Source organism: Cupressus sempervirens, chromosome 10 (genome assembly GCF_028749045.1).
Source record: "Cupressus sempervirens isolate cs-2001-9-10 chromosome 10, ASM2874904v1, whole genome shotgun sequence".
NCBI classification, from domain to species: domain Eukaryota; kingdom Viridiplantae; phylum Streptophyta; class Pinopsida; order Cupressales; family Cupressaceae; genus Cupressus; species Cupressus sempervirens.
Genome location: NC_143127.1, coordinates 730,990,303 through 731,006,041, shown reverse-complemented (window position 1 = coordinate 731,006,041; position 15,739 = coordinate 730,990,303).

Here is a 15,739-nt window from a genome sequence, read left to right as displayed (position 1 = left end):
AGTGAATTGAGTAGAGAATTTGTTAAAGATAGAATCAGTTGAGTGAGTAGAAGCCAGAGAAAGAGAAAGAGATGAGATCTAAACAAGCAAAGATAGTTGCTATTCTCAACATATCACTTTACATTATTACTATTTTACCATTGTAGCAGAGAATATTGGAAGCACTGAGTGGACCTAACAAGTCTATGAAATCCTATATGGTAACATCGATTAGTGGTGTTTGTAAGTCCTTTAAATCAAGCCACTCTTTTTAGTCCAAGAGAGGGAGTGATAAGGTCTAGATGATCTTTTGGTGAAATCCTCTAACAAGGTCGCTTTAACAAAGTGTATGTAACCTTTAACAAGATAGTATCCTAATAGAGATCATTTTAGTAGAGTGACAATTTTGGGTTGTTGATCCCAATTGGTTTTTCCCTTAACAGGGTTTCCACGCTAAATATTGGTGTCAAAACTGTGTGAATGTTATTTGTGTTGCAAGCTTACTACATTTTTTTACAGTTTACTAAAAATCATTAATAACTAAATTATCACTAGATTATTACTTGAAGTTTACTAATAATTGATAATGCAAGGAACAATTTGATAATAATTTAAAAAAAAGTTAATGTATGAATAAAGTTTTTATGTTGGATATGTCTATTGAGTGATTGGATGAATTAAAGTTATTGTTGTTGATTTTTATGTTCCTTTAATGGTGATGAAATGTTGAAAGATAGTGAGATAACTGGACATAACCTATTAACCCATCCCCCTCAGTTATCTAACAATTTTGTATCAGGCTTTGAGTGCTTGAAGGAAGAATTTTGAAGGAACTTAAGAAAAATATAAAGACGCATAAAAGAGAGCCACCAAAGTTGAAGAAGGATAACTTTTCCTCATGGAAAGATCAAATGAAGCTACATCTTTTATGCATAGGAGATAATGCCACACATTGGTTGGAGAATGAATATGTCACCCCTGTTGGTCGTCTAACTATGGATCAAATGAATGAGAAGAGAAATCATAACAAATTGATAATTGATATCACATCTGCTCTCACTAATGTTGAATTTGATGATGTTAAGAACTGTAACACTAAAAAGAAAATGTGGGATGAATTGAAGCTTGTTCATGGAGGAGATGACAATGTAAGAAGAGCTAAATTTGAAAGCTTTAGATGTAAGTATGATGACATGAGAACGAAAAAAAAGTGAAAATGTTGCACAAAAGGTGAAGTGAATCAAGGATGTTGTGAGTGCAGTAAGAGCTGCTGGAGGAAAAATCTTGGATTCTGAAATTGTAAGTAAAAGCTTGAGAACTCTTTTGCCTATTTACGCTATCAAAGTTTCTACAATTCAACAAGAAAGAGCTATGCCTTGTAATGATCTAACACTTGATGGTCTAGTTGGTCAGTTGACTACATTTGAGTTGAGAAAATATGATAATAGTATGGTTACAATTGGAAATTCTTTTGAGTCTTCACTAACCATCAATAATCCAAAGAAAGAGAAGAAAACCAAGGAAGAAAGAGAGTCTAAAAATATAGATGATTTGGATGAAACTAAAGCATTTTTTTCTAGAAGGTTATCAAAAAGTAAAGGTAAATACAAAGGTAAGCTATTGTTGATCTATTTCAAATGTAATGAAGTTGGTCACTTTGCTGCTAAATGTCCTAACCGAGGAAAATTTGATAGAAATGGTAAGAAAAACTACAAGTACATGAAGAACATGAATGGTAAAGAAAAGGCAAGAAGTCATGCTATATGGCTGAAGAAGAGCATACCAAGAGAAGTTTTGATGATTATAAGGATATAGTTGAAATGGTGTACATTGTAATCAAGGAAGAGAAAAATGGTGAAAGGTATGAGAATGAAATTTCCCTTATTTCATATGTTACAAGTATGATTCTTGGATTATTGACAGTGGTTATTCATATCATATGACTGGTGATCTACGTAAGTTTGAAAATTTTGAAGAAATTGATGATGGCAGAACTATTAGGTTTGGTAGTGATGTTCCATACTTTGTGGAAGGTAAATGATCATTAATTTTGAATGATAAGATTGAATGTGATTATGCATATTGGGTTTAAGGACTCAAATATAATATGTTGAGTGTTTATCAATCGAATATTTTAGGTCACAAGCTAGAATTCAAGAAAATGAAGGTCAAAATATTTGGTGATAAAGATAATCTAATTGGGGCATGAGTGCAAAATGAAGGCAACTTATTCTACCTTGGTCCTATGGTTGATACATCTTTATTTTCTAGAATTTAGGATCTATGGTTATGACATAAAAGGTTGTGTCATGTAAACTTTGAGAATATGATCAAAATTGATACAAAGAAAAGAGTAATAGGCTTACCAAATTTGCAAAAACCTGATAATACAAAAATCTGTTAGATTGTGGTGACTGATTAGGAAAGTACTGTACATACTTCATAAATAGTGGGGTTCGCCTGATCAGTCCCCAAGTGGGAGATTGTTAGATTGTGGTGACTGATAAGGAAAGTACTGTACATACTTCATAAATAGTGGGGTTTGGGGCATCGCCCCGAAATTTTTTTTTTTGGAAGTAGCCGACATGGTAGCCGACATATTATGGCCGACATATGGCTGACATGTTATAACCCTAAAGCAGTTTAATACTTGTATAAAAAGGGCTTAGGGTTGGGTATTTTATATATGTGGTGATACAAAATTGGTTCTTGCGGTGGTATTGAGCTGTAAGGGATTACGAATTGTAATCAGGTTGTAATCACTGGATTGTAATAAGATGGGACTTGCTGTTTGGTGGACGTAGCCCAGGGATTGGGTGAACCACGTTAAATCTTGGTGCCTTGTGTTTATTTCTGTGTGTTCTATTATTTTTGTTATTGGTTATATTTGCATGTAGTTTTTATTTCTGTCCATGGTTTTTTCCTAACAAGTGGTATCAGAGCAAGGTTGTCTTTCAGTTATCCTCTGTAAGAAAGTCTCACGGTTAAGTGGGAGTCTCATAGTTGAGTGGGAGTGATGGCAGATGAGGGTAAGTTGAGGGTTGACAGGTTTAATGGGCAGAACTTCCAGTTATGGAAGATGCAAATGGAAGACTATTTATATCAGAAGGATTTATGGAAGCCGTTGGAAGGAAAAGCCAAGAATCAGGGAACTATGTCAGAGGCTGAATGGGATCTTTTGGACAGAAAGGCACTCGGAAGCATTCGGTTATGCTTGGCACCATCGGTGGCATTTAATATTACAAAAGCAAAGACGACAGAAGATTTGATGAAAACCCTAGCGACATTGTATGAAAAACCCTCCACTTCAAATAAGGTATTTCTCATGAAGCGTTTATTTAATATGAAAATGGCAGAAGGTGGATCTGTTGCAGATCATTTAAATGAGTTTAATACTATTACTAGTCAATTATCTTCTGTGGGTATCAATTTTGATGAAGAAATTAGGGCTCTCTTAATTTTGTGTTCTTTGCCTGAAAGCTGGAATGGCTTGGTAATGGCGGTGAGTAATTCTGTTCCTGGATCTAGTACCCTAAAATATGATGATGTGATCGGTGTTATTTTAAGTGAGGAAACTCGTAGAAAATCCTCAGGTGGATCTACATTAGGAAGTGCTTTAAATGCACAAAGCAGGGGCAGAACGACTGAAAGAGGAAGTAACTCTGGAAATCGTGGGAAATCAAGAGGAAAGTCAAAGGGGAGGAGGTCTCAATCGAGAGGACCAAATGATTGCTGGTACTGTGGGAAACCAGGGTACAAAAAGAAAGATTGCTGGACTCGAAAGAAAAATGAAGGAGATAAATCAGATGGAGACAAAGAGGCAAATGTGGTAAGTAACAAATCCGAAGAGGATGCTTTGCTTCTGTCTTTAGAGAATGTTGATGATTCATGGGTTTTAGATTCTGGTGCTTCTTTTCATGCTACACCTCATAGAGGTTATTTCATTGATTATGTCCAAGGGGATTTTGGGCTTGTTTATTTGGGGGATAATGAACCCTGTCAGATTGTTGGAAAGGGAAAAATTAAGATTAAGTTGCAGAATGGGAATCATTGGCTACTACATGAGGTAAGACATGTTCCAAAACTAAGTAGAAATTTAATTTCAGCAGGGCAACTCGGTGATGAGGGTTGTGTAGTTACTTTTAATGATAAAAATTGGAAGGTTTCAAAAGGTTCCCTTGTAGTAGCAAGAGGTGTGAAAGTAGGCACCTTATATCTTTGTACAGGTCATATTGTTCCTTCTACTTTGATTGTTTCAGAGAAAAATGAATATTCAGGAACAATTACTGCAGTTGAGCAGGGAGAACAAATAGCTGCTGTAGATTCTGATACAGCGTTGTGGCACAATAGACTTGGGCACATGAGTGAGAAAGGTATGAAAGTACTTCATTCAAGGAAAGATTTACCAGGTCTAAAATGTGTGAATATGGATTTCTGTGAAATTTGTGTGTATGGAAAACAAAAGAGAGTGAGTTTTGTAAAGACAGGGAAGGAAAACAAAAAGGAGAAATTAGAGCTTGTGCATACAGATGTATGGGGACCGGCTCAGGTATCTTCCCTTGGTGGCTCTAATTATTATGTTACATTTATTGATGATGCAACTAGAAAAGTATGGGTTTATTTCCCTAGACAGAAATTTGATGTATTTCAAACTTTTAAGAAATGGAAATGCTTGGTTGAAAATGAGACTGGTAAGAAATTAAAATGTCTCAGATCTGATAATGGTGGTGAGTATTGCAGTCATGAATTTGAAGATTATTGCTCCACTAATGGTATTCATAGACAAAAAACTGTTCCAAGGACTCTCCACAGGAAAATGGAGTGGCTGAACGCATGAACAGGACTATAATGGAGCGCACAAGGAGCATGAGGTTGCATGCTGGGTTGCCCTTACACATGTGGGTAGAGGCTGTCAATACTGTAGTATATTTGATTAATAGAGGTCCCTCTACTCCTTTGGGCTATGGTATTCCAGAGGAAGCATGGACTGGTAAGAAGGTGAGTTATTCTTTTCTCAAGACCTTCGGTTGTGAAGCTTTTGCTCATATAGACTCTGAAAATAGAACCAAGCTAGAAGCTAAATCAAAGAAATGTGTCTTTGTTGGATATGGCATTAATGAATTTGGCTATAGGCTTTGGGATTTTGAAAATCATAAAATTATAAGAAGTCAGGATGTCATATTCAATGAAAAAGTGTTGTACAAAGATCTGTTGCAGCAACATGAGAAGAAAGAAGATGATTATGTAGTGTTGGATGATACTCCAAAAGCTGATGTTCCAGCCATTCCTCATGATGTGCAACAACTGCAACAACAAATACCACACACACCAGTGAATGTTAGATGGTCAACAAGGCCAATTAGACCTCCACAAAGGTTTTCTCCCTCTTTGTATTCTATTTTACTTACTGATGCTGGTGAACCTGAAAGTTATGATGAAGCTGTGCAGGTGGATACTAAGATTCAGTGGGAGTCTGCAATGAAAGATGAAATGGACTCTTTGCTGAAAAATAAGACATGGGATTTGTGCAAGTTGCCTGCAGGTAAAAAGGCTTTACAGAATAAATGGGTTTACAGGTTGAAAGAAGAGGAAGGAGGTAAGAAAAGATTTAAGGCCAGGTTAGTTGTAAAAGGATTTGCATAGAAAAAGGGAATTGATTTTGATGAGATATTTTCTCCTGTTGTTAAAATGACTTCTATTCGTACTGTTTTAAGTCTTGTGGCTACTGAAGATTTGCATTTAGAGCAGATGGATGTTAAAACAGCCTTTCTTCATGGTGATTTGGATGAAGAAATATATATGGCTCAGCCACAGGGTTTTGAGGTCAAAGGTAAGGAGAACTTAGTGTGCAAATTGAAGAAAAGTTTATATGGCTTGAAGCAGGCACCTCGGCAATGGTATCTGAAATTTGACAGTTTTATGCATGAGCATGGATATAATAGGTGTCATTCAGATTACTGTGTTTATTTTAAGAGGTTGGATGATGATAGCTACATTATTTTATGTTTATATGTTGATGATATTCTTGTAGCTGGGTCTAACATGGATCATATTAAGGGGCTGAAATGCCAATTAGCACATGCATTTGCTATGAAGGATTTGGGGGCAGCAAAACAAATCCTTGGTATGAAGATTTGCAGAGATAGGAAGAACAGAACATTGACGCTATCTCAAGCTGATTATGTTGAGAAGGTGCTGCAACGTTTCTCTATGGAGAATGCTAAAGCTGTCAGCACACCTTTACCTGGTCATTTGAAATTGACTAAGGAGATGTGTCCCAAGACACAGGAAGAGGAGGATAAGATGTCCAAGGTACCCTATGCTTCAGCTGTAGGAAGTTTGATGTATGCTATGGTATGCACTAGGCCAGATATTGCACATGCAGTGGGAGTCGTTAGCAGGTATATGAGTCATCCAAGTTTTGAGCATTGGAATGCTGTCAAGTGGATTCTCAAATATTTGAGAGGAACATCCAATAAGTGTTTACACTTTGGGGGCTCTACTACTGATTTACATGGCTATGTTGACTCAGATTTGGCTGGGGATATTGATACCAGGCGGAGTACTACAGGTTATGTCTTTACTGTTGGTGGGGCAGCCGTGAGCTGGGTTTCTAGACTACAAAAGATTAATGCTCTCTCCACTACAGAGGCAGAGTATGTTGCTGCTACAGAGGCAGCCAAAGAGATGATATGGCTTCAGTTCTTCTTGGAAGAATTGGGACATCCTCAGAAGGATAATTATTTGTTCATCGATAGTCAGAGTGCCATTCATCTTGCTAAGAATTCAGCTCTGCATTCTAAGACCAAACACATACAGTTGCGGTACCATTTCATTCGGTCAGTTTTGGAGGATGGACAGTTAAAGCTGGAGAAGATACATACCAATGAAAATTCAGCAGATATGTTGACAAAGGTTGTAACAAGGGAGAAGCTGAACTCCTCTTCAGCTTCAGTTGGTCTTTTAGACTAAATGTGAATAAAAGAACAGCAGAGTCCAGGGTGGTTTGATCCAGTGGGAGCCCCATGCGGTAGTTGTATTGCTACAAGATCAGTCTCCAAGTGGGAGATTGTTGTTTAGTGTGGAGCCTGATCAGTCCCCAAGTGGGAGATTGTTAGATTGTGGTGACTAATCAGGAAAGTACTGTACATACTTCATAAATAGTGGGGTTCGCCTGATCAGTCCCCAAGTGGGACATTGTTAGATTGTGGTGACTGATCAGGAAAGTACTGTACATACTTCATAAATAGTGGGGTTCGCCTGATCAGTCCCCAAGTGGGAGATTGTTAGATTGTGGTGACTGATCAGGAAAGTACTGTACATACTTCATAAATAGTGGGGTTTGGGGCATCGCCCCGAAATTTATTTTTTTTGGAAGTAGCCGACATGGTAGCCAACATATTATGGCCGACATATGGCCGACATGTTATAACCCTAAAGCGGTTTAATACTTGTATAAAAAGGGCTTAGGGTTGGGTATTTTATATATGTGGTGATATGAAATTGGTTCTTGCGGCGGTATTGAGTTGTAAGGGATTACGGATTGTAATCAAGTTGTAATCACTGGATTGTAATAAGATCGGACTTGCTGTTTGGTGGACGTAGCCCAGGGATTGGGTGAACCACGTTAAATCTTGGTGCCTTGTGTTTATTTCTGTGTGTTCTATTATTTTTGTTATTGGTTATATTTGCATGTAGTTTTTATTTCTATCCATGGTTTTTTCCTAACAAAATCAACTTGATAAGATGACAAATTCTAGTTTTTCTAGAAAGTCAAACACTTCCAATGATATTCTAGAATTAGTTCATATTGATTTATGTGGTCCAATTGGAGTCGATAGTTACTATGGTGATAGATATTTTATATTTTTTGTGGATGATTATTCAAGGTTGATGACCATAACATTCATCAAAGTGAAATCACATGATTTTGATATGTTTAAATGGTAAAAAGAAAGCGTTTAAATAGAAATTGGTAAACCTTTCAAATGTTTAAGATTTGATAGAGATGGTAAATTTATTTATATTAAATTCACTAAATTTTGTGCTAATAATCTTATGAAAAGACAATTATCTACACCAAGGACTCCACAACAAAATGGTATTTTTGAAATCGAGAAATAAATATATCATGGATTGTGCAAGGATAGTGATGATTAAGAAGGGGGTCTTTCAAATATTCTGGAGAGAAGCAATTAGTACTACTATTTACACAATTAACATAGTTCAATTGAAGAGTGAAATAAACAAGACACCTTATGAGTTGTATTATGGTCATACACCAAATGTAAGTTATTTCAAAATATTTGGAAGTAGATGTTACATTCACACGGATGCTAGGAATGGTAAACTTGATATTAAAGGATATGAAGGTATATTCTTAGGATATTCAACTAAGATGAAAGCTTACAAATGTTTGAACAAGGTTACTAACAAGATGATTGGAAGTGCAAATGTAAGATTTGATGAATTTGTAGAGAAGAATGATCTAGAAAGAAAGAAGGAACCTACAGACTACAACAAGTTTTTCTTAGGTCTATGATGATGCACTAGATACTCTACTTGATTTACAACATATGCCTATTGAGCATCAAACACTAGCACCTGAGTCACAGTTAAGTGCACCCAAACATCAAATAGTTGCCTGCAAGCATTAGATAGTGGTTACCAAATCTCATAAAGTTATACCCGAGCACTAGATAGTACAAACAAGATGGAAGCCAAACTCTCGCTGAGAAAAGAAAATGCTAAGAATCAAAGAACTAAACCTATATTAGCCAAATACATGAGAAAAAACCATTTAGCTAAACAAATAATTTGAGATAGAATTACAGGAGTACAAAAAAAAGTAAAAATAAGAGAAGGCACATGTCTAATAGCTAATTTTGAGACTAGATTTGTTAAAGCTACATTGAATGATGAATATTGGATTAATTCTATGAATGATGCAATTGATAAAATTGAGAAGAATGACACATGGAAACTTGTACCAAGACCTGCTGATAAGAATGTGATTGAAACAAAGTGGATTTTCATAACCAATTTGAATCAGAATGGAGAAGTGGTAAGAAACAAGGCTAGATTGGTGTAAAAATGATATAACCAAGAAGAAGGAACTAACTACGGTGAGACTTTCACACCTATTGAAAGATTGGAAGGAGTAAGAACTCTATTGTATTATGCTACATACAATAAATTAAAGGTATATAAAATGGATGTTAAATTTGTATTTTGAATGGAATACTTAAAGAGGAAGTTTACATCAAACAACATGTAGGATTTGTTTAACCTAGAAAGAAGGACATGGTTTGCAAGTTGAGAAAAATATTGTATGGATTGAAAAAAGCCATGAGAGCATGGTATGAAAGGTTACACTCTTATCTACTTAAGATGGGATTTTCTAGAAAATGTGAAAACAATAATCTATATTTGAAGAAAGAAGCACAAGACAAGTTGTTAATTATTGAAATATATTGATGAGATAATATTTGGAAGAAGTGTTATGTTGAGTAAGTCATTTGTTGATAAAATGAGTACTGAATTTGAAATGCCAATGTTTGGAGAGATAAGATTTTTCATTAGTTTATAAGTCTATCAAAAAATAAAAGGCATTTATGTTACTCAATCCAATTATGTAAAGGAAATATTGCAAACACTTGGGATGGATGAATCTAAACCAGTTGGTACTGTTGTAATGTGGAGCTTAATCAAAATTAGAGATTATTATTTTCCCACTTTATTTGGTTTAGTTTCCCCCCATATTATAACTACAGGGGTTTGGGGGTAGTGCCACCAAGATAAGGTCAAGGGGAAACGGTCCTTGTGGGATCCCAAGGCAGAGCCCTAGGTGTGCTCCCTGTTGCAGTACAGGGTGGGGTTAAGAAGAATTTCCCCTATAGGGATTTGGCTGAACTAACTTTATTATTATTTAAAAGGAATTAGCTACTATTTTTCTATTGGATGAATTATTCTAGCCCTATTTTTTGTAAGGAACAAATTCTTGTATAAAATAGCTTAGGGTTAGGGATTTCATAATGCTTGATGAGATTGAAGATTCTTGTGGTGTTATTGAGTTGTAAGGGTTCACAGATTGTAATCACTGGATAATAATAATATTGGACTTGTTGTTGGTTGACGTAGCCCAGGGATTAGGTGAACAACATTAAATCTTTGGGTCTTGTGTTCTCTTCTTTGTGATTTATTACATTATGATATTGGTTATATTTTCATGTAATTGTTATTTTAGTCTGTGGTTAATCCTAACATGTACACATATGGTGACTAGAGTGAAATTATCAAATGAGGACACTAGTGGTGAGGTTGATCAAGTACAATATAGATTTATGATTGAAAAGCTAAAATATGTTGTACATAGTAGACTAGATATTTCCTTAGCTGTTGGAATAGTTACAAGGTTTTCATCTAATCCAAGTGAAACACATTTGACTATTGTGAAAAGGATAGTCAAACATCTCAAAGAAACTAAAGATTATGGCCTATGGTATAAACAAGAAGATGATTTTAATCTTAAAGTCTATATAGATGTTGATTGGTTAGAAATATTGATGATAAAAAAAGAACAAGCTGAGGAGCTTCCATTTTAGGAAAAAAGTTAATCACATGGATAAGAAAGAAAAAAAGTTGTATTTCAAAATCTACAATTGAAGCTAAATATGTTGCTACTAAAATCAATTTTTCAAATATTGTATGGATCAAATAATTGTTGGAAGGGATGCAAGAAGAAGTAATTGAGTTTTTCACTATTTGATGTGATAATGTACAAGTGCTATAAATATATCAAAAATCTAGTCATGGATACAAAGACAAAGTACATAACAATTTGTTGAAAACACTTGATTAATTATGTATTATCTTTGATCTTATATAAAATGTAATATCATTACTAGTTAGTGTATGTCGAGCTAACTAGGGCAATGAAGACAATTTCCTATGCCTGTCAAGCATTCCAGAGTTTTCCTAGTTCAGAAGACAGTCTCTACTAGGTTCACTCAGTCGTCAAAGGGAAGTTTGCAGAAGTCAAGTGTTAACCAAGCTCACTCGGTTAATGAAGAAAATGTTAGACGAAACTAGTGTTAACCAAGATCACTTGGTTATGAAAGGAACTTTGTGGATATGCAATATTAACCAAGTTCACTTGGTCAACATAGGAAAATCATTTTTGAGTTAGTGTCTATTGAGCATGGTCAGCTAAAAAAGGATTTTCTTGTTTTGGCATATTAAGTTCAATTGATTTAGTTGTTGGTTCTAGCCGACTAAGAAGATGAATATTAAGTATTCTAAGTTGTATTCAATCTAACTTGACAATGTGGAAGTTATAACTATAAGGTGAAGTTGAGGATTGAATGAAAGGAAAAAAGAAGAAGATTTGATGATGCTTAGAGGAAGCAAATTAGAAATATAAGCAGAATATCCTTGTTGAGATGCAAAGATACATTTGATTAGGAAGGATCAAGTATAAAAGCTCGAATTTAGATCTGTAATCATCAATTCAGTTATATAAAAAATTAGGTCATCTCATTGTTACTTTCTAACCATTGTCGCAATGATCTAAATCTCTTAATAGAGTTGGCTTCATAGTTATTTGTAAATTCTCTAACAAGGTGGCATTTCTATTTGAAGTGTCTAAAGACCTCTAAAAAGACCATTCTTAATAGGGTCACACTTAACAGTGTGTTTTGTAACCTTTTACAGGGTTGGCTCCTAACAAGGCTCACTTTAGAAGAGTGAAAATCAATAACACGTTGTAATTGGTGGTTTTTCCCAAATTGGGTTTCCATGTTAAATCTTGGTGTCACTTGTGTTCATGTTATTTCTTTTATATATATGTAACTAAGTTAATCTTAATGCTAATCACATCACATAAAACATCTTATGATTTGCATTTTCTGAGTTATTGCTCTTACTTCAGTTATTATCGAGTTACAATATTTTCTAGAGTAAACTGAGTGGATGCGTGTTTGCCAAGTTTTAGAAGAATATAATTTAATTAGAGTTTCAATTTATATTGACATCTAAGGGATATGGGATTTATTTTATTAGTAATTGATTCACCCCTCCCATCTTAGTTACTCCTCTTATATTTCCAACAATTGGTATTAGAGCTTTTGGTGCTCGTAGAAAAGGTTTCAAGGACTTAAGCTAAAGATCAGGGTGTCTTACAGAAGGGATATTCCAAAGTTAAACAAAGATATGATGGGGACACGACCCAAGCATAGAATGGACACAATAGGAAAGGGAAAATTTTATTAACTTTGTAAATAAGCTAATAAATTCAGTACAGAGAAAATAGACTTCAAAACATGCCCTAAGGGCTTACAATAGTATAAGTCTGGAGATAATTTCTCCTTTTAGTACCTCCTCTCAAACTCGACTCCAAACTGCCTTTTACAATGCCAGAAATGTTCTTAAATAGACCCTAGAGGGTTAAGGATTAGGAATACATTCTAGAAAGTGCTAGTTGGCATCCATCGACCAAATAGAAGGCTCCAGAAGCTGCATTAGAAGTCAACGCAAATCTAGAAGAATCCAGAAACGGTAACCAAACTTTCGGGAGGCATAAATTTTGAATCGTAGCTCCGATTGATGAACCGTTTACATTTCCAGAAAGCTCTCAAAGTGCTCTATAGCTCTATGGATAGCTTCACTCATCCCCCATTTTTTGGCCCTGTTTGAGTTCATTTAATGCCCCTAACCTGACTTTGAAGCATTCTTAGGAGGTCTCTAGAAATTGAAAAACTGCGATAACTTTCAAACTGTCGGGCCTTTCGATCTGATTCTTTTTCTGGAATGCTCTAAATTACAATTACAATCATCTAACCAATTTACACCTTCTAGTTCACCAAAATGATGGCTCAATTACATACTCCTATTTTTTTGATATTTACATGTATCCCAAGGTGTTCAAATACTCTATCCTAGAACACTGATAGTGGAACTGTGAGAGTTGGAACCTTTATTTGACCCAAATGGGTATCCAGAAATGAAAACACATGAAACAGAAACTAAGTCTAAGTACATTTTTTGGTTGACACAAGATTGCCCTTATACCTCTGGATGCTCCTGCATCAAGATAACTTCAAGGCATGGCAAGAACTCATGAGCCTACACTTGGAAACCATTAGAGATATAGGGCTAAATAATCTAAATGCCAAATACAAGCCTCCTACTAGAACTATGCGTATCAAAGAAATTGTAGAGAAGAAGAGTCATACTATCATGATGATTGATATTGCTTCATCTCTCAACTATGCCTAATTTGATAGATTGTGGATCTACTCATGAAATGGGGATCAAGCTAAAAGGAATCTATGTAGGAGATGACATATAAGAAAAGCCAAATATAAAAGTCTTAGAGGACAGTTTGATTAGATGAAAATGAGAGAGGATGAAAATATTGCAAAATATGTTGATAGAATCAAAGCCAGTGTCAATGTTGTCAAAGCTTCTAGAGGAAAAATTGATGATGTAACAATGGTAACAAAGGTACTCATAACCCTTCTTCCTATCTATGCAATTAGAGTGTCTGCTATTCCAGAGATGAGATGTAATCCAAATCACACTATAACTTTAGATGCTCTAGTTGGAAGATTGAAAACATTTAAACTAAACAACTATGATAATTATACTCCTAGTTCTAGCAATCTTGAGTCTTCTTTTGAAGCTAAGGTATCAGTCAAGAAGAAATCTAAAATGTCTAAAAGAAATCAATTTAAAATTGAAGAGGAAGATAGTTCTAACAATGATCTTGAAGCCATTGAAGCATTGCTTGCAAGAAGCTATCTGAAAGGAAAAGGAAAGTATAAAGGTAAGATTCCTCTAATTTGTTTCTCTTGTGAAGAAGTTGGAGTAATTGCTGCAATGTTCCCAGATAGAGAAGATAAAGATGAAAAGAAGCATAGTAAATTCAAAGGCAAGAAGGATTTTAAGAATTTCAAGGACTACAAGGAAAAAGGTAAGAAATCTTATTTTATGGCTAAAGATTTAGATAGTAGTGAAGATGTGTTGGTCTCAATTTGGTTTTGAAAATTGAGTGTCAACACACTTAACCAATTCTTAAGTTGATGCTGAGTATAATATAGAAGTTGAGCTATAGTGTGTGCTGAGCCAGAGATTCAATATGTGTCGAGTGAATTTCAAGTGTTGAGTGATAAGTGATGCTGAGTCACTATAGGTGCCAAGAAAAGTATAGATGCCAAGCGAAAAAAAATTACTATAGGAGTCGAGTGAGATAGAATTCCTATATGTGTTGAGCATCAACAATTAATAAGTGTCAAGTAACATAAAATCAACATATGAATTTGTGCCTTCAAAAACTCAGATGTAAACTATTTTTGAGCCAAATTAAGATGAATCTTGGAGGATTTTGAAGATAAGATTGAATTTTTTGCATTACCTATGTAATTAGCATGCAACCAATAGAAAACGTGAAAGAATTGAGTAGGAAATGAAGAATGAATATTGATCATAGTTTCATACCTAACCCCTAAGTCTTCAAACCCTTTACAAGGAGGATAAAACCCCATAATGTGTGTGCATGAGTAAGAGTTTATGGGAGAATGCTAGAAAAGTACAGAGGGGTGTAAAGACTTAGAAAGAGAAGAAAAACATTGTAGAATTCAGGTTATCAAGAATAGAGTATTAAAATTGTGAAGAGAGACATATCAGATCAAGCAAGGATCAGAACATATAGAGCAAAATGAGGATCTGGAATCAACAATTGAAGATTGCAAGTCATTAGGTTAAGACTTTCTAATACTCTCTAGCCATTATATTAGGAATGAAAATCCTATGATGATAGGTTGGTTTAATAGCCATGTTGTAAGCCTTTAAACAAGGTGTTAAATCCTTTAACAAGGTAACATTCCAAGTGAGTGTTTGTAAATCCTTTAACTAGGCTGCTTTTAATAGGATGTAAAGTCTTTAACAAGATAGGCCTTTCATAGGGTAGACCATTGGAAGTGGTCGAATTTTGCAACCTTAAACAGTTACATATTGTTGTAGTGATACTTTGTGGGTGTCATCCCCACCCCAGTTTTACCTTCTCATTTTGAAGGGTTTCTGGGTTACCAAAATCTTGTGTTATCTATTTTCATGCATGTCTTTATTTTTGTGTTTATTAGATGAATGAGATGCATGTGAATGATTTTGGCAAAAAGGTTTTGAAAAGATTAAAGTTTGTTACTTCTAATTCACCCTCCCCTTAGAAGTAAATCTTCCCACCTATAAATTCTAACAATTGGTATCAGAGCCAAGTTCTCACAAGGAGAAGCCTTACAACTTGGAGAAAAGATCTGGAAATTGAAGCCTAAAAACTTGGGAAGAACATAGAGAATTAGGCAATTGATGTATAACTTGCCCTACACACCTTGGAAGAAGCAAGAGAAGAACTAAGAAAATCCTTAAAGAGAAGAAGATAGATTGCCATAGCTAAGAATGATACACAATACAAGGAGATTGACACCTCAAAATTGTTTGCAAATGGAGATTCAAAAGAGTTTGATGCAGCAATAGTAGACCTAATGGAGAAGAATAGAGCTCAAGTAGAAGAAATCAGAACACTCAAGCTTGAACAAGAATCACAAGCCATAATGCTTTGTGAAGTAACTAAATAGAAGAGAAGAGCCATTAAAGATAAGGATATGCTAGAAGAAGACAAGAGAAATCTTGCCAATAGACTAGAAGAAAAGTCAATTGAAGTTGCAAGAATTTCAAACATGCAGCTAGACACCCAAAGCTAGAT